General features: G+C 41.9%; 1 protein-coding gene across 2 annotated transcripts in view; it reads right to left on the bottom strand.

The window, feature by feature from the left end:
- The window catches only part of PARVA (parvin alpha), a 184890-nt gene that overhangs the window by 113004 nt on the left and 46972 nt on the right, over positions 1–24914 (bottom strand). Inside the window, exon 1 of one of the 2 annotated variants that reach the window (XM_049890408.1) lies at positions 21069–23917. The exons of the other annotated variant lie outside the window; for it this stretch is intronic. The gene's annotated coding sequence lies outside the window, so the exon portion shown is untranslated. Of the gene's footprint in view, positions 1–21068; positions 23918–24914 lie in introns of those variants that run through there. 2 annotated transcript variants of the gene reach the window in all.

Raw genomic sequence — 24914 nt, 5'->3', positions numbered from 1 at the left:
TGAGGTTTAGGCAAAAGCCACATCACACCCCCGACAGCACGCCTGGTATCAGATTCAGGAATGGAATGAGCCTGTGTGTGGGGTTTTTCCTGCTGCAGCCACTGAGACCCGCATGTGTGGGGTGGAGGGGTTAGGGGGGTGGGGGATGGAGGTGGGGGCAAGGTGAGGAAAGGCATAGAACTCTTCGTTCAAGGAAAAGACATTTACCCTCATGAGGAATAATGGCACTGGGTGTGTGGGAGCCAGCTCCTACCAGCTCTCAATTTATTTTCACAAATTCAGTGAGCTGGCTGTTAAGCACAGCCATGACTAAATATCAAATTCTATGAAATCAATTATATGTAAAAACAAAGTTAATAAATACTCAAGACGCAACACTGATTTTTATTTTACTGTTTCATTATTACCCATGCTCTTGGTTAAGAGTTTGGCTGCTAACCAAAAGGTCGGCAGTTGGAATCCACCAGGTGCTCCTTGGAAACTCTATGGGGCAGTTCTACCCTGTCCTACAGGGTTGCTATGAGTTGGAATTGACTTGACAGCAATAGGTTGGGTATCTATGTGTTAGATAAACCATATTATCATAGTGTGCTATCATATATCCCTTCCCAATTCCATGTTCAAGGACATCATAAAATAGGTCATGGTGGGGGTACTGACACCTTGGAAATCAGCAAACACTACCAACCAGGGCTTGCTTTATTGTTTTATTGATTATCTGGAGTTAAGAGAGCCATGGAGGAAGTCCCAATACTACAGATTAAATTTAAAAGTATGTCATGTCTGTAGCCATTACATTGGGAAAAGCATTAAAAAACCGAGGAAAACACTCTTCTAGTATTTGAAAACTATTATTTGATTCGGCAAAGAGGTTGCTCACAAGTGAAGTTCTGACATCCTTAGGGCTGAATCTGAACTACGTTTCAGTTTCCTGAATATAACATGCACAAGGGTAAGAAATAGCTTAACAGCCAGTCACATCAAATTTAATGACAATGAATTTATTGGGAATGACTTACTGGATTGGGATGAAATTCCACTTGTCAAATCATGATTGAATTGCAACCATAGGTTAGCTATGGATACAAGAGCCCGACAAAAATCAACGAAACCATTCTGTGAAAATCAATTGGCTAAATGGCATTTACAATAAAGAGTACTGGCATATTTTATTATGATTTGTGAATTATGTGCTACACATCCTTTTTATCAGTAAAATTTACAATAAATTTTTACATGCATTCATACACATATTTTCTGGAGAGCTGGTTGTTAAAACACTTATTGGCACACCACTGCATGAGGCTGTGTGTAAACTCATACTTCAGGGAGGGGGTTATTCTTCCCATTCCCATCGCCAAAGGGCTAATGGCTTAATACTCCCTTTATCTAATCACCTTCTGGTTTAATACATGGACTGGACGCTTTCCCTACAAACCCTGGTCCACAGGATTTACCCCTTTTCAACATTCCTGAAGCGCCTTCTGTTTTTATTTACTTGGCAAATGCTACCCTTGTACTGGCTTTTCAATTTATGATAGCTTTTATTTATGTCCCATCTCATTTTAGAGAAAAAAGGTCAGTCCCAGAAGTTTTCACAGTGCCTTTAAAAAGTACTGTTTTTGTTGCAGTGGTTAAGAACCACAGCTGCTAACCAAAAGGCTGGCAGTTCAAATCCACCAGCTGCTCCTTGGAAATCCTATGGGACAGTTCTACTCTGTCCTACGTGGTTGCTATGAGTCGGAATCAACTTGATGGCAATGGGTTTTTGGTTTGGTCTTAGTTATCTAATGCTGCTATAACAGAGATACGAGTGGATGGCTTTAACAAAGCGAAATTTATTCTCTCACAGTTTAGGAGGCTGTTGTTATTAGGCACCGTCGACTTGACTCTGGCTCATAGCGACCCTAAGCACAACAGAACGAAACACTGCCCAGTCCTGCACTATCCTCACAATTGTTATGCCTAAGCCCATTGTTGCAGCCACTGTATCAATCCATCTCATTGAGGGTCCTCCTCTTTTTCGCTGACCCTCCACTTTACCAAGCATAATGTTCTTCTCCAGGGACTGATCCCTCCTGATAACATGTCCAAAGTATGTGAGATGTATGTAGTCTCACCATCCTTGCTTCTAAGGAGCGTTCTGGTCACACTTCTTTCAAGACAGATTTGTTCGTTCTCTTAGCAGTTCATGGTATATTCAGTATTTCTCCAACATCACAATTCAAAGGCGTCAATTCCTCTTCAGTCTTACTTATCATCCAGCTTTCACATGCCTATGAGGCAACTGAAAACACCATGGCTTGGGTCAGGTGCACCTTAGTCCTCAAGGTGACATCTTTGCTTTTCAACACTTTAAAGAGGTCTTTTGCAGCAGATTTGCCCAATGCAATGTGTCTGTTGATTTCCTGACTACTGTTTCCAGGAGTGTTAATTGTGGATCCAAGTAAAATGAAATCCTTGACAACTTCAATCTTTTCTCCCTTTATCATGATGTTGCTTATTGGTCCATTTGTGAGGATTTTTGTTTTCTTTATGCTGAGGCATAATCTATACCAAAGGATGTGGTCTTTGATCTTCATCAGCAAGTGCTTTATGTCCTCTTCACTTTCAGCAACTAAGGTTGTGTCTTCAGCATAACACAGGTCGTTAATGAGTCTTCCTCCTATCTTGATGTCCCGTTCTTCTTCACAGAGTCCACCTCTTAAGATTTGCTCAGCATACGGATTGAATAACCATGGTGAAAGGATATAACCCTGACACACACATTTCCTGACTTTAAACCATGTAGTATCCCCTTGTTCTGTTCTAATGACTACCTTTTGATCTATGAACACGTCCCTCATAAGCACAATTAAGTGTTCTGGAATTGCCATTCTTCGCAATGTTATCCACAATTTGTTATGATCCCCACAGTCGAATGTCTTTGCACAGTCAGTAAAACAGAGGTAAACATCTTTCTGGTATTCTCTGCCTTCAGCCAGGATCCATCTGACATCAGCCATGATATCCCTGCTTCCACATTCTCTTCTGAATCCGGCTAGAACGTCTGGCAGTTCTCTGCCAATATACTGCTGCAGTTGCCCCTGAATGATCTTCAGCAAAATTTTACTTCTGTGTGATATTAATGAAATTGTTCGATAATTTTCATGTTCAGTTGGACCACCTTTCCTGTGAACAGGCATAAATATGGATCTCTTCCAGCCAGTTGGCCAGGTAGCTGTGTTCCAAATTTCTTGGCATAGACAAGTGAGTACTTCCAGTGCCACATCCGTTTGTTGAAGCATCTCAATTGGTAGTCCATCGATTCCCGGAGCCTTGTTTTTCACCAATGCTTTCCGTGCAGCTTGGACTTCTTCCTTCAGTACCATTGGTTCCTGATCATATGTTACCTTCTGAAATGGTTGAACGTTGACCAATTCTTTTTGGTATAGTGACTCTATGTGTTTCTTCCATCTTCTTTTGATGCTTCCTGCGTCATTTTATGTTTTCCCCATAGAATGCTTCAGCATTTCAACTCGAGGCTTGAAGTTTTTGTTCAGTTCTTTCAGCTTGAGAAATGCTGACCATGTTCTTCCCACTTGGTTTTCTACCTCCAGGTCTTTGCACATGTCATCATAATACTTTACTTCATTTTCTCGAGTTGCCCTTTGAAATCTTCTGTTCAGCTCTTTGGCCTCATCATTTCTTCCTTCTGCTTTAGCTACTCAACAGTCAAGAGCAAGTTTCAGAGTCTCTGCTGACAGACATTTTGGTTTTTTCTTTCTTTTCTGTCTTTTTAATGACCTCTTGCTTTCTTCATGTATGATGTCCTTCATGCCATTCCACAACTCATCTGGTCTTTGATCATTAGTGTTCAATGCATCAAATCTATTCTTGAGATGGTCTCTAAATTCAGGTGGGATATACTGAAGGTCGTACTTTCGCTCTTGTGGACTCGTTCTAATTTTCTTCAGTTTCAACTTGAACTTGCATATGAGTAATTGATGATTTGATCTGCAGCCAGCCCCTGGCCTTGTTCTGACTGATGATATTGACCTTTGCCATCGTCTCTTCCCACAGATGTAGTCAACTTGATTCCTGTGTATTCCATCTGGTGAGGTCCATGTGTATAGTCACCATTTATGATAGTGAAAAAAGCTATTTGCAATGAAGAAGTCATTGGTCTTGCCAAATTCTATCATGGGATCTCTGCCATCGTTTCTATTACCAAGGCCATATTTTCCAACTACCAATCCTTCTTCATTTCCAGCTTTCACATTCCAACCACCAGTAATTATCAATGCATCCTGATGGCATGTTCGATCAATTCCAGACTGCAGAAGTTGGTAAAAATCTTCAATTTCTTCATCTTTAGCCTTAGTGGTTGGTACGCAAATTTGAATAATAGTCGTATTAATTGGTCTTCCTTGTAGGTGAATGGATATTAGCCTATCACTGACAATGCTGTACTTCAGGATAGATCTTTTTTTTTTTTTTTAATCGTATTTTAGATGAAGGTTTACAGAACAAAATAGTTTCTCATCAAAAGTTAGTACACACATTATTGTGTGACATTGGTTAACAATCCCACGACATGTCAACACTCTCCCTTCTCGACCTTGGGTTCCCTATTACCAACTTTCCTGTTCCCTTCTGCCTTCCAGTCCCTGCCCCAGGGCTCGTGTGCCCCTTTAGTCTTGTTTTGTTCCATGGGCCTATTCAATCTTTGGCTGAAGGGTGAACCTCAGGAGTGGCCTCATTACTGAGCTAAAAGAGTGTCCGGGGGCCATACTCTCAGGGTTTCTCCAGTCTCTGTCAGGCTGCCAAGTCTGGTCTTTCTTTTTGAGTTAGAATTTTGTTCTACATTTTTCTTCAGATCTGTCCGGGACCCTCTATTGTGATCCCTGTCGGAGCAGTCAGTGGTGGTAGCCAGGCACCATCTCGTTTTACTGGACTCAGTCTTGTGGAGGCCATGGCAGATGTGGTCCATCAGTCCTTTGGACAAATCTTTCCCTTGTGTTTTTAGTTTTCTTCATTGCTCCTGAAGGGGTGAAACCAGTGGAGTATACTAGATAGCTACTCACCAAAGCAAAACATAGAACATTTTCTTTATTAACTATGTCATACCAGTTGCGCTAGATGCTTCCTGAGACCATGGTCCCCACAGCCCTCAGCCTAGCAATTCATTCCCTCAGGGAGTTTGGATGTGTCTATGGAGCTACCAAGACCTTGCCTTGTATAGGCTGTGCTGGCTTCCCCAGTATTGTGTACTGTCTTACCCTTCACCAAAGTTGCCACTTATCTATTGTCTATTAAGTGTTTTTCCATCCCCACCCATCCCCTCCCTCGTAACCATCAAAGATTGCTTCTTTTTATATGTAAACCTTTTCATGAGTGTTTACAGTAGTGGTCTCATACAATTTTTGTCCTTCTGTGATTGACTTATTTCACTCAGTATAATGCCCTCCATGTTACGAGATGCTTCACAGATTCATTTTTGTTCTTTATTGTTGTGTAATACTCCACAGTGTGTATGCACCATAGTTTTTTTATCCATTCCTCTGTTGATGGGCATCTAGGTTGTTTCCATCTTTTTGCTATTTTGAACAATGCTGCAATAAACATGGGTGTGCATATGTTTATTCATATGACGACTCTTTATTTCCCTAATATATATTTCTAGGAGTGGGATTGCTGGATCATATGGTCTTTCTATTTCTAGCTTTCTAAGGAAGTGCCATATCGTTTTCCAAAATGGTTGTGTCATTTTGCATTCCCACTAGCAGTGCATAAGAGTTCCAATTTCCCTGTAGCCTCTCCAACACTTATTTCCTGTTTTATTGATTCATGCCAGTAATGCTGGGGTGAGATGGTATCTCATTGTGGTTTTGATTTGCATTTCTCTGATGGCTAGAGATCGTGAGCATTTCTTCATGTATCTCTTGGCCCCTTGAATGTCTTCTTTGGTGAAGTGTCTCATTTCCTTTGCCCATTTTTTAATTGGATTATTTGTCTTTTTGTTGCAGAGGTGTTGGATTTTCTTGTAGATTTTAGAGGGTAGACCTTTGTCTGATTTACTCTTTTGGAAAAGTCTTTTGATGAGCATAAGTATTTAATTTTTAGACGATCCCAGTTATCCAGCTCATTCTCTGAAGCTTGTGTGCTGTTAGTTGTGGTTTATATCCTATTAATGCTGTGCATTAGGGCCTCTAGCATTGATCCTATTTTTTCTTCTGTGAACTTCATAGTTTTTGGCTTTACATTTAGGTCTTTGATCCATTTTGAGTTAGTTTCTGTATATGGTGAAAGGTATGGGTCCTATTTCACTTTTTTGCAGGTGGACATCCAGTTCCACCAGCACTGTTTCAGGATAGATCTTGAAATGTTCTTTTTTGATGATGAATTCAACGCCATTCCTCTTCAAGTTGTCATTCCCGGCACAGTAGACCATATGATTATCTAATTCAAAATGGCCAAAAACAGCTAATTTTAGCTGTCTATTGCCTAGGATATTGATGTTTATGCATTCCATTTCATTTTTCATGATTTCCTAGTATGAATCTAGGAAAATCTAGGAAATTTTAGGATGCTAGAAGTCTGAATTCTGGGCACGTGCTCCAGGGGAAGTCTTTCTCTCTCGGTTGGCTCTGAGGGAAGGTCCTTGTCATCAATCTTCCCCTGGTCTAGGAGCTTCTCAGCACAGGAGCCTTGGGTGCAAAGGACTTGCTCTACTTGCTTGGTGGTAATGAGGTCCCTTTCCTCCCTGTTAGATTCTTTTATATCTCAAAAGAGACTCACTCAAGATACAACCTAATCCTATAGAGTCCTGCCTCATTAACATAATTAAAAAAAAAAAAAACATTGCCATCTAGTTGATTCCGACTCATAGTGACCCTACAGGACAGAGTAGAATTGCCCCATATGGTTTGCAAGAAGTAGGTGCTGGATTCAAACTATCGACCTTTTGGTTAGCAGCTGTAGCTCTTAACCACTGTGCCGCCAGGGCTCCCATCAACATCATAAAGGTTAGGATTTACAGCACCTAGGATAATCACATCAGATCACAAAATGCTGGACAACCATGCAATACTAGGAATCGTGGCTTAGCCAAGTTGACACACACTTTGGGGGAGCACAATTCAATCCATAATAGGTACCTACATGGAACAGGTGCTCAAAAGTATATTTCTTTATTAGTCAGCCAATCCGCCAACATGCATTCATTGAGTCAGAATTCTGCACCAGACACTGCCAACCCCGGCGATTCCGAGATGAATGAACAACTCATCTGCCCTCCAGAACAAGCAAGGTTGTGTCATCTGCATATTGCAGGTTGTTAACGAGTCCTCCTCCAATCCTGATGCTGAGTACAGCAAATTCACAGACAAGTGGCAGAAATTATACTCAGAATATGAAAATTCTGAGTCACAGCCCTTACCTGACTAGATTTCCTTCCAAGTTGGGGGAGAAGTAAAGTCAAAGCAGTGGCAACTGGCTTAAACAGCCACCAGGGTAAGACTTTGAGTCCTACCAATAGATCTTGAACTGCTCAATAAATAATGCTCCAGGCCTCACCTCTTCCAGACTAGCAACATTTCTAGAGTTATTTTAATTCCGTAAGAATATAATCAGGAAATGATTTGATCATTCCCAATATTTTATAAATGCATCCTTTTTTTCCTTATGTGGATTAAGAAATGGAGTGTATTAACTATATTCACACAATTCCAGTTCAAGCATTTAAGCCATTGTTTCCCACTGAAACACACACACACAAACCCACTACAACTAGAGCATCGTCAATGTGAACTTGGTTTGTAACTGCCTTTGCAATCATTACCAGCCTGTCCTTACAGCATGGCCTGAGCAGTTACAATCACCAGGTGGGCAGCTGAGGTATGCCCTTGTAATCACTGAAGTCTACTTCAGCAAAGCTGTTCTGCATTTACTATAAAAGCAGTAGTTTATAAAAACCAAAAAAACCAAACCAAACCCAGTGCTGTTGAGTCGATTCCGACTCATAGCGACCCTATAGGACAGACTAGAGCTGCCCCATAGAGTTTCCAAGGAGCGCCTGGCGGATTCGAACTACCGACGCTTTGGTTAGCAGCAGTAGCACTTAACCACTATGCCACCAGGGTTTCCAGTTTAAAGGCACATTAAAAAAAAAAAAATCTGTATGCCAACGCTCAGTGCAGCATTATTCACAATAGCCAAAAGGTGGAAACAACCCAAGCATTCATCAACAGATGAATGTGGTCTATACATACGAGGAATATTACTCAGCCATAGAGAGGAATGAAGTCCTGATACATGCTACAACTTAGATGAACCTTGAAAACATTATACTAAATGAAATAAGTCAGACACACAAAGACAAATATTGTATGATCCCACGTATATAAAATATGGAAAAATAGGCAAATTCATAGAAACAAATACTTATTAGTGGTTACCTGGGACTGTGGAGATGGGGAATTTGGAGTTATTGCTGAAGGGGTACTGAGTTTCCCTTTGGGGTGATGAAAAAGTTTTGGAAATAGGTAGTGATGATGGTTGTACAACGTAGCCAATGTAAGTAATGTCACTGAATTGTACACTTGAAAATAGTTAAAATGGCTAATTTTATGTTATACATATTTTATCACATATTGCATTGGACAAATTTGCTGCAAAAAACCTCTTTAAAGTGATAAAAAGCAAAGATGTCACCTTGAGGACTAAGATGTGCCTGATGCAAGCTATTGCATTTTCTGTAGTCTCGTATGCATGCAAAAGCTGGACAATGAGTAAGGAGGACCAGGGAAGAATTAATGCATTTGAACTATGGTGTTGGTGAAGAATATCGAATATACCATGGACTGCAAGAAGAATGAACCAATCTGTCTCGGAAGAAGTACAGCCAGAAGGCTCCTTAGGTGTGAAGATGGTGAGACATCATCTCATGTACTTTGGACATGTTCTCAGGAGAGACCAGTTCCTGGAGAAGGACATCATACTTGGGAAAATAGAGGGTCAGGAAAAAAGAAGACCCACAAGGAGATGGACTGACACAATGGCTGAAACAATGGGCTCAAGCATAACAATGATCATGAGGCTGGCGCAGGACTGGGCAGTGTTTCGTTCTGTTGTACACAGGGTTGCTATGAGTCAGAACTGACTTAATGGCACCCAATAACAACAAATACTTTATAATAATAAAAAGATTTAAAAATACATTATTTGGATACTTTCTGTATTTTTACTGCCAGAGAAAGAATCTTATAAATGTAGTTGGGGTCACCACTCCACACACTCTCCCTAGATAAATTCATCCATCCTCATGGTTTAATGGCTATCATCATCACCCCCCAACTTAAAGTTTACTCCCATGTCTTTACTTGAATTTCCTAGCTGGATATAATGTACACACTTCTATTTAAGGCTAAGACAGTTGTACTGCCTCAATTACCATGCTTGGATACCCTCATCTTTGCCACTCTTTGTAGCTGGGTCAAATCCCCAAACATTCCTCTTGCCAGCCAACCTCCTTACCCATCCCATTTATTATGTCAAGCACCTGAATCCATTGAACTATAACAAATGGTAAATTCACAGTAATGCCACCTCTCGGAACTGGTATAGACTGGAAAAAAAAACAAAAAGTCCTAAACAGGTTGATATGACTAGATCGTTGATAACTGCTTTGGTGACTATTGAAGAAAACAGAAGTTAAAGGCCTCTGGCAGCTAACTCTTTCCAATCCTTGCTGGGAGGCAGTGTGGGTGGTGTGAAGAACACAGGCTCTGGTGCCTACTGCTTGGACTGGAATGCTACTTATGCCACTTAAAAAAAAAAAAATTTGCTTAACTTCACTGGGTCAGTTAATTCATCCATAAACTGGGACTAATGATGGTTCCTGCTCCCCAGGACTGGTGAGAAGATTAAGTGAATTAAGACTTATAAAGTGCTTAGAACACTGCCTGGCACATAGTAAGCACTCAAGAAATGTTAGCTATTATCATCATCCTATCATCCATTAAGAACAAGTCTTGGGCTCTGGATCTGAGTCCACAAAGCAATCCTTACTTCAAGGAGCTTACAGAATTTTATTCTTTATTACTAGTTGGAAACATCCCCTTTAGGTACAGTTTATTTTCCATGGGTTTGCTTCAATCTCTCATGATGCATTAACTTCGTTATCCTGCTACTCTAGATCTTTTACCTACATTTAATAATTTAAATACACTGCCAACACTTCCAAGCAGAACAAAGGGCTTACGTCTAAGTTTTCTCACTCCTACTTGACGCGCGTGGGGACACATTTCACTCGTGTATTTCCCATTTGAATTAAATGCACAATAATTTGATTTGATGTTTTTCAAAAAGCCACAAATCCACACTTTCCTTCTAGAATCAGTTTCTCCAAAAGGAATGACTGATTTTACAATAAATGCTTATTAGCAATTTTTAGTGGGTCCACATTAGAACGTAAGTCTCCCAGAATGAATCTTTTCACTCCTAGGGGAAAAGTTCTCATTCCTACCGAGATCCTTGAATGCCTGATTTCCTTACTTTTCTTAATTAGTAGGAACTCAAGCAGTTCAAGGAATTCATTTTGCAAACTAGCTACATAGGTATTTGGAACATCTAACGAATAGTATATATAAAGATGATACAATCGATTTAACATTTGCTAAAAATAATGTACTGGTACTTTTCCCCATAATGATATGAGATATTCTGAAAAGCATTATATATGAACCTTAAAGTGTTCCTGGCAGCAGTTATCTAGGTATTTCGACAGCACCTTCAGGTATAACCTAAGAATTCAGCTTGACATCAACCAAGGATGAACTAGATTCCACCATAAAAGAGCCTATGACAGGTGTGGCCTTGGGTAAGTCACTGTCCCTCTCAACCTCAGATTCCAAGTCCATAAAAATGAAAGGTTGGATAAGGTCACCTCTACTGGGCCCTTTCTGTCTCTAAAACCAATGATATTGGTGACCTTAATGAGCTGAAACTGACTAGATGCCACCCCAAAACAGCAAAGTAGTCGAGGAGAAGCAGAGAGTGCTTAGGGAAGACTCCTTCCCTTTTCCCAGTCCATCACCTGGGCCTCTCAGAATGAGCCCAGGTGTCCAGTCTGTCTCTCATTTGCCCCTGAGGGTAGTGCCTTTCCTTATCTCACTAGCCCCATCAAGGAATGGGGCAGGGAACTCTGTCCCCAGAGGAAGAAGCTGAATTCTGGCTTCTTCCTTTCCACCACCACCAATCAACCACCATTTCCCAATGAGTTGTCTCCAACTCATGGTGACCCATGTGTGTCAGAGTAGAACAGAGTAGGGCTCACGGTGGCTGATTTTTCAGAAGTAGGTTGCCAGGCCTTTCTTCCAAGGTGCCTCTGGGTGGACTAGAACCTCCAACGTTCTGGTTAGCAGTTGAGTGTGCTAACCCTTTGTCCCGCTCAGCAACTCCTTCCTTTCCATAGTAACCATGTATCAGGGTATGACCTTGAGAAAGACACTTAGCCAGTTTTCCTGGACTTATCGGCAAAATTGGTAAGCTCTGTGAATATCAGCTGAATTCATGGTAACATTCCCTTCCCTTGCTCCAACAAAATACATGGTCTATGTTCAGCAAGTTAGGCTACTAGGACTTTAAGAAAATTAAAACCAAATTCCTTGGCCCTTATTCTTTAAGTTCCTCAGTCACTGATACCGTCCAGTCATTGAAGGTTAGAACTAAAAAGCCCCTAAGGAAGCCCCTAAGGAATCGACTCGACGGCACCGGGTTTTTTTTTTTTTTTTTTCTGGGTAAGGAATTCTTCTATTAATGTAGATTACATCGTTCATTGGACCTGTCACCACAACCTTGCTGAAGAAAATCTCGGGTGTCTTTATTTTGTGTCACTAATCTCACAACCCCAGCCTCAGCTGATTGGACCAAATGGCCAACAAATAGACTTGCCGATAGCCTCTCATGTAGCCTGTTACTAAAAGATAGGCTGGACCAATCAGGTTCTCTCTCTTAGGAATCTGATCTAGAAATTATTAAAAGAGGTGAATGGCAATGGGAGTTGTTGGCAAAATGTTCTGGAGAGCCTAAAGAGCAAGTGTAATCAAAGTTATAAGAGAGCAGAAATGATGGGTAAGCAGAAGCAAAGTAGAAAAGAAAAGCTATGGAGCAGAGGAGAGGGAAGCCAAGGAACAACAGAACCACGGAGAAGAGCATTCACTTTAATGGCGGCACACCAGATTGAAAATCCACACACTGCTGCCCCCAAAGCCTTTTCTGCTGCCTTGGATTCTGAACACCTTTTTAATTCCTTCCTCCTTACCCAGTTCTAACATGGTTTCTGCTCTGCCTGTGGCTTTTGACTGTTCCACTTTCTTAGAGTTCTTGCCAACATACATCCTTACAATGAACTCTCATTTCTTGAGGTAATTTGAGCAAGACTCTGTGCTTCACTACAACGCCTATCAACTAGTTGCTCTTTTGTTTTCTAGGTGAGGCTGTTGGGAACCACTGACGTAGCGTAAATTCAGGGCAAAGACAGGCACAGCATAAGGTCCCTCCACTCCCAGAACAGCGCTCTTTCTATGGGAGAGGCTTCGGGGCTTGGTGAATTGTCTGCAGGCAGTGCTGCCGCTGTTTTAAGTTTGGTTGCCTAGGACATTTCAGATTGCCTTCCAGGGGTATAGAGTAGGAACCTGGGCAGAGTTTTCCCTGCCAGGGTGCCGTTCGTCTCCGTTTTTTAAATAAATGACAGAAACCAAAGAACGCGTGAGGGCTTCAGGTATTTCTTCACGTGCTGCTTAGCACTTTCGCTCCCCCTGTTCCTTTGCCTACTCTGGGTGTGCCTGATTCATGATTACCGGAGCCCCTTACAGGGAAGGCTGAAAGGGACTAAAAATTTAGCTCTGCAGTCATTTCCTTGGGTCTCTGCAAAGCCCTCCATTTCTCTTAATTAAGAGCCTCAGCTTCCTCCCTGTCATGCTTTTTCTCCCACACCGTTGCAAAATCCTTTTTACCCCAGTTAGTAGAACCACCTTTTCCCACACCCAGAATTTATCAACCTCTCCACTCAAATTTCAACCCAACAATTCCTTCCCTTAATGTGCGTCCCTCGTTTTTCCCCTTAGATGGTCTCCCCCCGCCCCCCCATCTTCTAATTTTTTCTAATTTGGACTTTCTGGCTTTCAGCCCTTTAGTACTCTTTCTTTATTCTGCCTCAAATAGTGTCTGGTAATACAGTCTTCTCAGGCTCATTTTCTCTCGATTTTGGGCTGGAATCCAATCTTAAATTGCCTTCCCTTACTTATACATTCTTATCTTTTTTATTAAGTCTCTCAGCACTGCTCAACACTATGTAGAGTGGAGGCCCCTGGCTTCAAGCTTCACTTTTCAAACAAAATGAGAATTCGCTTCTTTCCTCATCTTACTTCAGCTAATGTGTTGTTAGCTGGTGTCCAGTTGGCTCCAAATCAGTGACTTTATAACAGAATAAAACACCACCCAATGCCACAGCATCTTCATGATCATTGGTATGTTTGAGTCCATTGTTGTGCTGTTGTTGTGTAGTGCCTTCCAACCTGAGGGGCTTATCTTCCAGCAATATACCAGACAATATTCTGCAGTGATCCATAGTTTTTCACTGGCTAATTTTCAAAAGTAGATTACCTGGCCTTTCTTCCTAGTCTCTTAGTTTGGAAGCCCACTGAAACCTGGCTACCATGAATGACCCTGCTAGTATTTCAGAGACCAGTGGCCTAGCTTCCAGTATCATAGCAACACACACGCCCCCCACAGTAAAATAAACTGACAGACGGGTGGTGGATTTCAACTATAGACCACCTGAAGAGAACTCCTTAACCACAGCCTGGTTACTTCACTAATTTAACTGCTTACTAACTTGGGCAAGTTATTCAATTTCCCCATGCTTCAATTTCCTCATCTGTAATTGGGATTAGTTAGTACATACCTCATAGGCCATTGTGAGAATTAAGTAAATTCTAGATGTAAAGTGTTGTTAGGTTACCCGGCACGAAGTATTGTTCAGTAAATGTTAGCTAACACAGCAATAATTATTATTACTACATTGTTCAAGACACTGTTCTAAGCACTTTCCCATGTAATGGTATTTAGTCTTCAGTCTTGTATCCACGAATCCCCAATAAAGTTGAAATTTTACTGATAAAGGAATGGAGGCTCAGAGAGGTTAAGTGATCTGCCCAGGGTCATACAGCTAGTGGGTGGCAGAATAAAGATTAAATTCGGGTCCAGTGTGGCCCAGTTGCCTCATGGAAGCAGTCAGTTCACATTGAGCAATCATCACACTGGCTCCAGATCAAGTCAGAGCTGGACCTTAGGTTGCAATCATGAACTGGGGGGCTGGGGAGGCTGTGGTAGGGATGGCTGAGAGCTCAGGCTCTGTTCCAGGCCTTCAACCCACCAGCTAAAGAATCCCAACTGTCTTTGTACTCCTCCCACATCCACTCTGCCGCAGGGATGAGACCAGCTGGATCCAACAAAGAGAACACAAGCAGAAAACATAGAGCTGGTCCTAGAGGTCACCATGGCCCAGAAGCAGATGGAAGACCAAGATCCAGAGGGGAAATCGTGGACGTCCGGGGCAGGGCCTGCAGGGGCACCCCCTCCAAGCTCAAACTGAGGGAATAAAACCCAGGTTACCTGGCCAGAATCAGAAGCTTCTGTCATGGAGAACAAAGGCCCAGGTAGGCAGCCCGAGTTCAAGTTTCTGCTCCCCCCCTGGACTCTCATTGGGCCCCTTGAATCATGCCTATTTCCTAGGAAAAATTTCTGAGAATAGGGTAGGAATCCAGTCTCTGATTGCCCTCGGGGCCCAGAGCAGGGTGCCCTCAGGAATTTCCTGATGACTTGCAGTTTGGGTTTTGACTTTTTCTCCTTTCATATAAATGATTTCTCCTCCTTACCCAACTCCAAGTTTTTTCAATGCCTAAGCTGGCTTTGTGGCGATATACTTCCGAAAAATCAGTCAATGAAAACCCTATAGATCACATGGTCCAGTCCCGGGGTCACTATGAGTCAGGGGCCAATTCCATGGCAGCCAACAACAACAACAAAAGCTGGCTTTGTGTGGCCTATGGTCACTTTCCATCAGAGCCTGGTGGGGTTTCTGATCCAGAGTAAAAGGTGCCTCAGAGGGGGTACTACCCAGCCAGAAGTGCCTCATGCCTCCCAAAAGCTGCCCAAGAAGGGTATCTGCTGGCTCCAGCCATCCAAGAACACTCAGGTCAGGCCACAAACAAGAAGGAAAGCTTGGCACCAGGGGGCCCTTGGGACCAAAAAAAATCCAGAAACAGGATTTTGACATTTGGGAAAGTTTTTTTTTCCCCTCCCAACATTGGAAGAGACTTTATAAACAAAAACTTAACTTACTTGGGCCCTTCTCTGTGGAAAAAGAGCTTAAATAAAACCTCTCAGAATGAAAAGCCCTCCTCTCCTACCAATTATTTTTTTATGAAGCAAAACATATTCATTGTATAAAATAAATTAGGAAATACAGAAAAATTAAAATCACTCCAAATCCCACCTCTTCCAGATTTAATCATTGCTAATATTTTAATATTTAGGAATACATTTCCAGACTTTTTCACTGTAAATAGAAACATATATTTCTACTTATATACACCTATAAATATATACATACACTCTTTGAAAAAAATTTCAAAATTACTATACTGTGAAAATCATGTCATGCCAATAATATAAAACTGCATTGTATTTTTAAAAACACTATACTATTTTAAGAGGAGCCCTGGTAGCAAAGTGGTTAAGTGCTCAGCTGCTAACCAAAAGGTTGGTGGTTTGAATCCACCAGCCACTCCTCGGGAGAAAGATGTTGGCAGTTGGCTTCGGTAAAGATTATAGTCTTGGAAACCCTATGGGGCAGCTCTACTCTGTCCTACAGGGTTGCTATGAGTCAGAATCAACTCAATGCAATGAGTTTGGTTTTGAGGTATACGATTTTATTATATGACATATCAAAATTTATTTAACCAGTCTCATCTTATTAGACATATAGTTTATTTCACATTTTTCACAAGTGTGAATAATGCTATTATGTACTCAGGATTTACACCCTTGTCCAGTTCTTTCTTAAGAATAAAATCCTAGAAGTGGAAAACTGGATCTAAATCTTTCTGCAATATGTTTAAGTCTCCCTCACCAGTGTATTTCATCGATATACAAGTCTCCTTAAAGTGAGAGACCTTTGCACGACGTTTATAATCTGAACCAGCCCTCAGTTTTCTCGAACACAGCTCCCTGTTATGAATAGTTCCAAAATAAAACTCCTTAAACCCCTTGTCTACGAGCTCATAAATGACTCAGTGGCATTTAAAAGATACACAGTTTTATTTTGACTTTAATAATAAACTAAACAGAGATTCGCAGGACAGAGGTACCAGGAAACTTGACACGCAAAACACATTTGTGCAAAATTATACTTAATGACCCATTTTCCTGTTGCCTCTTATCTTCTGACCCTCTATCTCTCTGCCCTTCTATCTTTCCCTTTTTTCTTCTATTTTCCCCTCTCTCTCTTCTCCTTTCCTCCTCTTTTATAAAAACTTTTTTTTTTTTTTTTTAAGAGTGTATGTGCCCTGTCGTACGCAGTGAGGGCGCGTGCTTGTGCGGTTCCACTCACTGTGGTAAATGGTGGTATTTGGTGCAAAGGAAAAAAAAAATTTTTTTTTAATTGTGCTTCAGGTGAAAGTTCACAGCTCAAGTCAATTTCTCATACAAAAATTTATACACACACTGTTATGTGACTATTGTGGTAAATATATACGCAACCGAACATTTACCATTTCAGTATTCTTCCCATGTACAATTCAGTGACATTAAATGTTTATCATGTTGTTTCACCATTACCATTACCCGTTTCCAAATTTCTCCATTACGACTTACCAGAAGCTCAGTGACCCTTAAGCATGTAAGTTTCCCGCTTTTCCCTCCATCCCTCCTTCTTGCGCCTGGGAACCATTAACAAACTTTTCGTCTCTATACACTTGCCTATTCTAGATATTTCACGTAAGTAGGATCAAATAATATTTGTCCTTTTGTGACTGACTTATTTCACTCAGCATAAGGTTTTCAAGGTTCATCCATGTTACAGCATGCATCAGTCTCATTTTAAAATTGCTTCCCTTCGCCTTTCTTTTCCATTCCCTCTCTTCTCTTTCTCCCCTTCTTTCCTGCCTTCCTTGTACTCTCCCCTCTCTTCCCTTCCTGAAGCGGTAGGGACCCTTCATCCAGGCAGACAGTGCTGGAGTTAGGCGAAGGTTCCAGCTGTACAGAGATCTGTACAGGCTCTCTGAGAAATCTCCAGTTTTTGGTATTCATTATTTAAGTTCTGTGGAAATGGGCTAGCTTTGAAGTCTACTGACTCATCCTCCTCTTTAACTTCTTATTTCCTGTAAATGATCCATTAGTTTTTGGCAAGGTTGAGGTCACACAGCATTTCCATCACCAGGGGCCTTCCTACAACCCTGGGCATTTTTAACACGGCAGTTTATAGGGGAAGGGGAAGCAAGATGGAATTTGTAGGCTCTGCTTTCTTAAAGGTTGCTTCAACCAGCCCTAATGCTGCTTCGAATTAATAATGTGAAACACATGCTCCATTTGCCTGCTACAGGGTGACAAAGCCACTTATGTTCATAAAATGTTCATAGGGGCCAAAATTATTCTACAGGAGGAAATTTTTCTAAAGCTAGTCACACAGGCTAGTCAATCAGTGTCACCAAGGGGGAAAATTCCCCCTCAATCGTTCCACTTTAGACCTCTTTGCCAAAACAGCCAGTTCGCCATGGCATTGTAATGTTGAAAGGGGAAACAAATGGAGACTATAAACAGTTCTCCCAAGGTTTTAAACTTTCTGTGCCTAATAAGGCACGCATAGATTAGCGCCAACAACTAAGTGGAGAAGGCGCTGTGCCTTTTCACGAAGAAGATCCGGGGAGAGCTCGGCAGGACTCTAGTGGATTTTAGAGACCGGCCAAATCAATCATGAAGCTTCTTCTTGAAAAAAAAAAAAAAAATTCTTGAAGGGGGGAAAAAAAGGGCTGAAAAAGGATTCTATCAGTGAAATGCTAAATCTCTCTCTCTCTCTTTTTTTTTTTCTGGTGGGTGGGAGCAGAAAGATATCCCTTTGATATCAGAACAAATAAAAGTTTGAATTATTGACGGCTCTTGTTAATGCTGAATTTTATAACCACTGTATTTCATGATGAAATTATTCTAACATCTATGCCTCAAAGGAAGAACTGCTCATGTTCTCCTCTTCCCTCCAAATAAAGGTAAGTATTGATGACATCAGGGAGTGCTGCTTGGTTATCAAAGCACATCTGGGGGTGAGGGTGGGGGTGGGGAGAGCAAGCCAATGCCACTTGATGGGCAAGGCCATTGGTACGCTTTAAATGCAGGGTTGTCAAAATAAGGTTTTTTCGTATGATTTACAGAGACGAAAGGCCTATGCGAAAGCTTAGCATATGGCACACTGAACTTTATTCTCTTCCTGCTCTGACATGTTGGAATCCTAATTTCAAGGCTCTCATTCCATCTTTGCTCCCATGGGCTCGCCTTGTCTTTGAGGGTATTTGCGGATTCCCAGCCCCCAAGCGACCATCTGTGTAAGTGAAGCAAGGAAGCTTGTGCAGAGCCAGCTGCAGACCTGTCAGAAGTAAACCCTCTCCCCAAGTCTTGGGGTCTTCAGTGCTGCCATTGCTGCCCTCTGCACACCACCGCATCAAGTTTTGGGAGTGGGAGTGGAATGTGAGTGGAAAGCAGGGAGGTCAGCCACCCCGACAGTGTCCCCGCCGTTTTCTGCCGGCAGACTCTAGGCGCCCAGCCTTTACATTCTGAAAAGAACACTGTCCTTTCATCTGTAGTATTAGTCCCTTTGACCCAGTGGGAAGATGTCTTCTCCTTCCAAAAGCCTTCACGGAGGAAAACTTCACCAACTTTCATCAAGCGCGTTAACGAGATGTTAACATCCATCAACGGCGGCCACAACCCCACAACACTGCTCTCCCACCGCGGCAGATGGACTAACGGGCCAAATGGCATAAGAATCAAATTCTGTTTTAAAAACTGCTTTTCACAATTCCTTCCACTTCTTAGAGAAAAGAGATCAAATGTTTGTAAGGACTCATTTGAAAATATTTTCACTTTCTGAGCACAAATTAAGGGATGAAAAAATTTTTTTTTCAGCAGCCAGAAGAATACCTTTCACCACCCTCTTGCCAAATCAAAACATTATACAAAACATCTCCCAACACTTTGATATAATCTACCACTTAATCTTGCAATTCTTAAATGTTCACATTTTAATTGTAGTTTTAAAGACTTAAATTCCTCCAGAGGCGGTAAAATATCGAAGAGTTTAGAAGCAGTACTTAGTACTAACTTGAGGCCACAGAGAAGGCATTTCAGTCCCCTAAGGTAAAAACATAATACTCAAACCACTCAGACTCCTCGGAGTTTGCATGAAACGTAGCAAACTAAGTCTAATAAATCTTTGACCAGGGAAATGGGGCTGTTGTCAAATGTAAATAACTCCTTACTGGCAACTCCAGTCAGTAGATGTGTGTGTGTTGTGTGTGTGTGTGTGTGATTTTATTTTAAAACTGAAGTATAATTATCTCTTACTTATTGGAGTCATAAACACTGCCAAAGGGAAAATAAACCACTTCTTTTTGGATGAAGTTGCTGACAAGGTCTGACAAAGAAAAATAATTAATAGCTCTGGCCTGGTGCAGGGTGAGACTCTGAGCTCAGCTAAGTGCACTTCCTGAGGATACGGGTACCCCAGTGGTGTGGCCCGCAGATCCCCAGGCCCAGAGAGGGCAGAGTGCACACCGGTTCTGAGAACCTCAGAGGCTTCTAAGACTCCCTGGGCTGAAAGCAAAGCAGAGGGACGCAGGCTATGGCTGGGACAAAAGTCTAGGAGGTTTTTAACATCTGACTGAAGGTATGATTTTATATGAAAATTGCTCTGCTCTCTGGTTACAAACTTTCTCCTGTTTAAAAAAAGCTGTGCAGAATCCATTGATGTCTCTCATCTGGGGGCTCGACTGTTTTCCAGTTTGGTTCTGGGTTCTACCGTTTAGAATTCTCATCCTCAGATATACTAGCACGAGAGCATTGGGGGCAGGAAGCTGCCAGGGCCAGCTTCCTGGAGCCCACCTGGTGGGCACCTCACCTGATCACACTCATACCTAGGGGGTTAAACAGAGGAGCAGGGAGGAGGGGCACATGCAACCTGGGCTTAGGCCACTAGAAGGAGGAATGGCTCTTAAAATGTGTGAGCTTCAAAGTTTCACCTTACCTTTGCTTCTAAATTATAAAAAGTCCCTTGAATACAAACGTATTAAATTCTAGCAGATACCCCTCGTATTTTCATTTGTCTGTCACGAATGCTAGGCAACTCATGGTCCCAGAACTGCATGATATTATCACTCTTTTCATCACTATTATTATTTAGGATTTACTTCTAATGCCTATATGTTTCTGTCTTGTGTGATAATCCCTTCCCTTTCCCTGGGGCAGAGTCAAGTTTTATAACGGGCAACTATTTTATACCCTTTTGAGGTGACTGGAAAGAGTTCAGGCTTTAAAGTCTGACAATTTGATAAATCACTTAGTGTCCTTGAGCCTTAGTTTCCTCATCTATAAAACAGAGATAATATCTTTGGAGCAGAATGAGTAGTGTGACTGACCTTATTCTCCACAGATGGCAGGCAGAGCAGACATCCTCATCTCAATTCCTGGCATGAGTAGGTACCAAAAATACACAAGAGCTATTAGGTGGCACAAACAGTTAAATGCTCGACTACTAGCCACCCAGAGGTGCCTTGGAAGATAGGCCTGGTGATTTGCTTCCAAAGGTCACAGCCCTGAAAACCCTATGGAGCAGTTCTACTCTGCAGCCAACAACAATAACACTGCCATTATTATTATTACTGTCAATAATCCCAGTAACAAGAACAAAAGGACAGATGTTATTGACCCCAGAGAGCAATTGCTAATTCAAGTTTCATTATTTCATATGAACTCACCTATATTTGTTTCTTCCTCCTAGAATTCTTAAAAAGCTCTAAGATTCTGGCACCAACTTCTCAGTGATGATCATGGCTTTCAGAATGCCCATTAAGAGTTCCTGATCCAATGGGAACTATTAAAGCTGAAGTGGAGGGGGAAATTAGGAAGTCTGAATGAAGTGAAGGTCTCCTCACAGATATAACGAGATCGTTTGCTCCTGCAAATATTGTTTTTTTGGCTATTGGTATCTTTTGTCCTGTTCTCTGTAGGCAGACCTCTGGGGAAAAGGGGAGGTCATGTACCCACACATGTTTGCAGAACAGACTGGGTACATCCTGTCCTTGCTACAGAGCCTGGTACATCGGCAGCAAAACAGACCTCACTTTTGACACACTTTCTTTGTACTGTGGATTTTGCAGGACCCACGGTTTGCAGCTGCAGCCACTATTTAGTCTTCCTCTCTGGCAACTGCTCCCTGGAGCCCCCTGGTGGCCTTTTCCATATTCACATCATATTCCCATGCCCTTTTAGGGCCGAGAGAAAGCGCCTTTCAAAGATCCATCCAAAGGTTATCTATCCACTGGCATCCATCATTCACTGGAGTACCTCATTCTCTTAGAACAAAGGCAACATGCTCTGTGTTAAGGCTGGTATGAAAACAGGGCCTTTCTCTAACATCAGCTTCTAAGCATCTCGAGTACTTACCGTATGCCAGGCCCCATATTGGGCATGAGAAACACAGAGAGTAATATGACTCAGTCCCTGCTCTCAAGAACTTCCCAGTGTAAAGGAAGAGGCAGCGGTGTGAAATGAGGACAATACAAAGAGAGTGTCAGGTGTTACGGCACCCTGGGGACAGTGCCAGTCTCATTAGGGAAGCCGGGAAAGGCATCAGAGAGGAGGGACGAAGTCAACTGGATCTTAGAGGACGACTAGAAATTAGTCAGGCAGAGAAAGGAGGGAAGGCATTCTAGGCAGAAGAATCAATACATCCAGAGGCCAAGAGCTGTTAGGAGAATGTGGAGAACTTGGGGGTACCTATGGTAAGAAGGGGTGAAAGATGAAGCTGGAGAAGTGGGCAGGGGCTAGATGGAGAAGAACATTGGGGGCCACACCAAGGAGAGTGGACTTGATTTTCTCCATGAATGATTTTTCAGACCATGCTTATAGGCTCCCCACAGATATCTGATCAGAGAAAATCATAGGTGCCATCTATAAGCCACTAATTTCAAATTTCTGGGTTCAACTTCAGTCTAAGCATGAGGAAAAACACCAAACCAATTCCAACTGAGGGGCATTCTACAAAATACCTGATCATTACCCTCACGACTGTCAAGGTCATCAGAGACAAGGGAAGTCTGAGAAACTGCCCTAGCCAAGAAGAACCTAAGGAGTCATGGCAACTAAATGAAATATATTCTTGGAACAGAAAAGGGACACTAGGTAAAAACTAAGGGAATCTAAATAAAGTATGGACTTTAGTTTTGACAGGGAACCACCAGAAGTTCAAACCAGACTGAGAAGAGGACGTGGAATGAGGGATATCGTTGCTGATGTCAGATGGATCCTTTTTGGGAGCAGAGAATACCAGAAAGATGTTTGCCTGTATTTTATTGACTATGAAAAGGCATTCCACTGTGCGGATCATAACAAACAATGGATAACACTGCAAAGAATGGGAATTCCAGAACACTTAATTGTGCTCATGCAGAACCCGAACATAGACCAACGGGCAGTTGTTTGAACAGAGCAACAGGACACTGTGTGGTTTAAAGTCAGGAAAGGCGTGCATCAGGGTTGTATCCTTTCACCATATTTATTCAATCTGTATGCTGAGCAAGTAATTCGAGAAGCTGGACTACATGAAGAACAGGGTATCCAGATTGGAGGAAGACTCATTAACAAGCTGGGATATGCAGATGACCCAGCCTTGCTTGCTGAAAGTGAAGAGGACTTAAAGCACTAACTGTTGAAGATCAAAGACTATAGCCTTCAGTATGGATTATACCTCAACATAAAGCAAACAAAAATCATCACAACTGGACCAAAAAACAACATAATGATAAATGGAGAAAAGATTGAAGTTATCAAGAATTCCATTTCACTTGGTTCCACAATCAATGCCCATGGGAACAGTGGTCAGGAAATCAAATGACGGTTGCGTTGGGCAAATCTGCTGCAAAAGAACTCTTTAAAGTGTTGAAAAGCAAAGTTGTCACTTTGAGGACTAAGGTGCGCCTGACTCAAGTCATGATATTTTCAATTACCTCATGTGCACGTGAAAGCTGGAAAATAAAAAAGACCTAAGAAGAATTGACACCTTTGAATTATGGTGTTGGTGAAGGATATTGACTTCATGGACTGCCAGGAGAACAAACAAATCTGTCTTGGAAGAAGTGCAGCCAGAATACTCCTTAGAAGCAAAGGATGGCAAAGCTTTGTCTCATGTACTCTGGACATCTTAGCAAGAGGGATCAGTCCCTGGTGAAGGACATCATGCTTCGTAAAGTAGAGGGTTGGTGAAAAACAGCAAGACCCTCGACATGATGGACCGACACAGTGGCTGCAACAATGGTCTCAAGCATAACAGTGATTGTGAGGATGGTGCAGGACCAGGCAGTGTTTCATTCTGTTGCACACAGGGTCACCATGAGTTGGAACTGACTCGATGGCACCTAATAACAACAACAACATGGATTTTAGTTAAGGATAATGTATCAATATTGGTTCATTAATTGTAGCAAATGTATTATACTAATGTAAGACGTTAATAATAGGGGGATCTAGGAGGAGGGCACATAGGAAATCTGTACCATCTTGGCAATTTTCCTGTAAATCTAAAAACTGTTCTAAAAAATTAAGTCTATTGCAAAAGATTTTTCTGTGTTTATCCAAAAAGCCAAATTATTCTCATTGGTGAGCTTTATGATAATTAAACATTATAAACTAGGATTTAGAAAAGTAATTTATACTCTAATAACAATGTTGTTGTTGTTAGGTGCCCTCAAGTCAGTTCCAACGCATAGTGACCCTACGCACAACAGAACAAAACACTGCCCGGTCCTGCACCATCCTCACAATCACTGTTGTGTTTAAGCCGATTGTTGCAGCCACTGTGTCAATCCATCTTGTTGAGGTTCTTCCTCTTTTTCATTGACCCTTGCTTTACCAAGCACAATATCCTTCTCCAGGGACTAGCTTTTCCTGATAATATACTCAATGTACATGAGACAAAGTCTCACCATCCTCACCTTTAAGCAGCATTCTGGCTGTCCTTCTTCCAAGACAGATCTGTTCATTCTTCTGGCAGTCCATGGTATATTCAATATTCTTCATCAATACCACAATTAAATGCATCAATTCTTCTCCGGTCTTCCTTATTCAGATGCACCTTAACATAAACAAAATAAAAATCCTCGCAAGTGGGCCAATAAAAAAATCACGATAAATGGAGAAAATATTGAAGTTTTCAAGGATTTCATTTTCCTTGGATCCACAATCAATGCCTATGAAAGCAGCAGTCAAGAAATCAAACCAGGAGGCAGGCCAAAGATGACGGAGTAGCCAGACGCTTCTCGGATCCCTCTTAAAACAAAGATCTGAAAAAATAAGTGAAATTATTATATTTATGACAAGCTAGGAGCCCTGAACATCAAAGGCAAAGTTAGAAAATGGACTGAGTGGCAGCGGGAGGGAGAGACGATTTAGAAGTAGAGAGGAGTTGCTGGACATGAATTGCCGGGAGCACTCAGGTACCATTCCCGGGAGCGACAGTGGCAGGCTGTTGGTAGTGTTCAGCTGCAGTTTCCTCAGGGAGAAACAGCCAGCCGCACAGCCTACTCACACCTCCAGAGCCAGAGAAG

This window comes from Elephas maximus, chromosome 7 (assembly GCF_024166365.1).
Source record: "Elephas maximus indicus isolate mEleMax1 chromosome 7, mEleMax1 primary haplotype, whole genome shotgun sequence".
Taxonomy (NCBI): domain Eukaryota; kingdom Metazoa; phylum Chordata; class Mammalia; order Proboscidea; family Elephantidae; genus Elephas; species Elephas maximus.
Note: the sequence above shows the minus strand (reverse complement) of the source record. Positions and strands in the feature narration are given on the sequence as shown.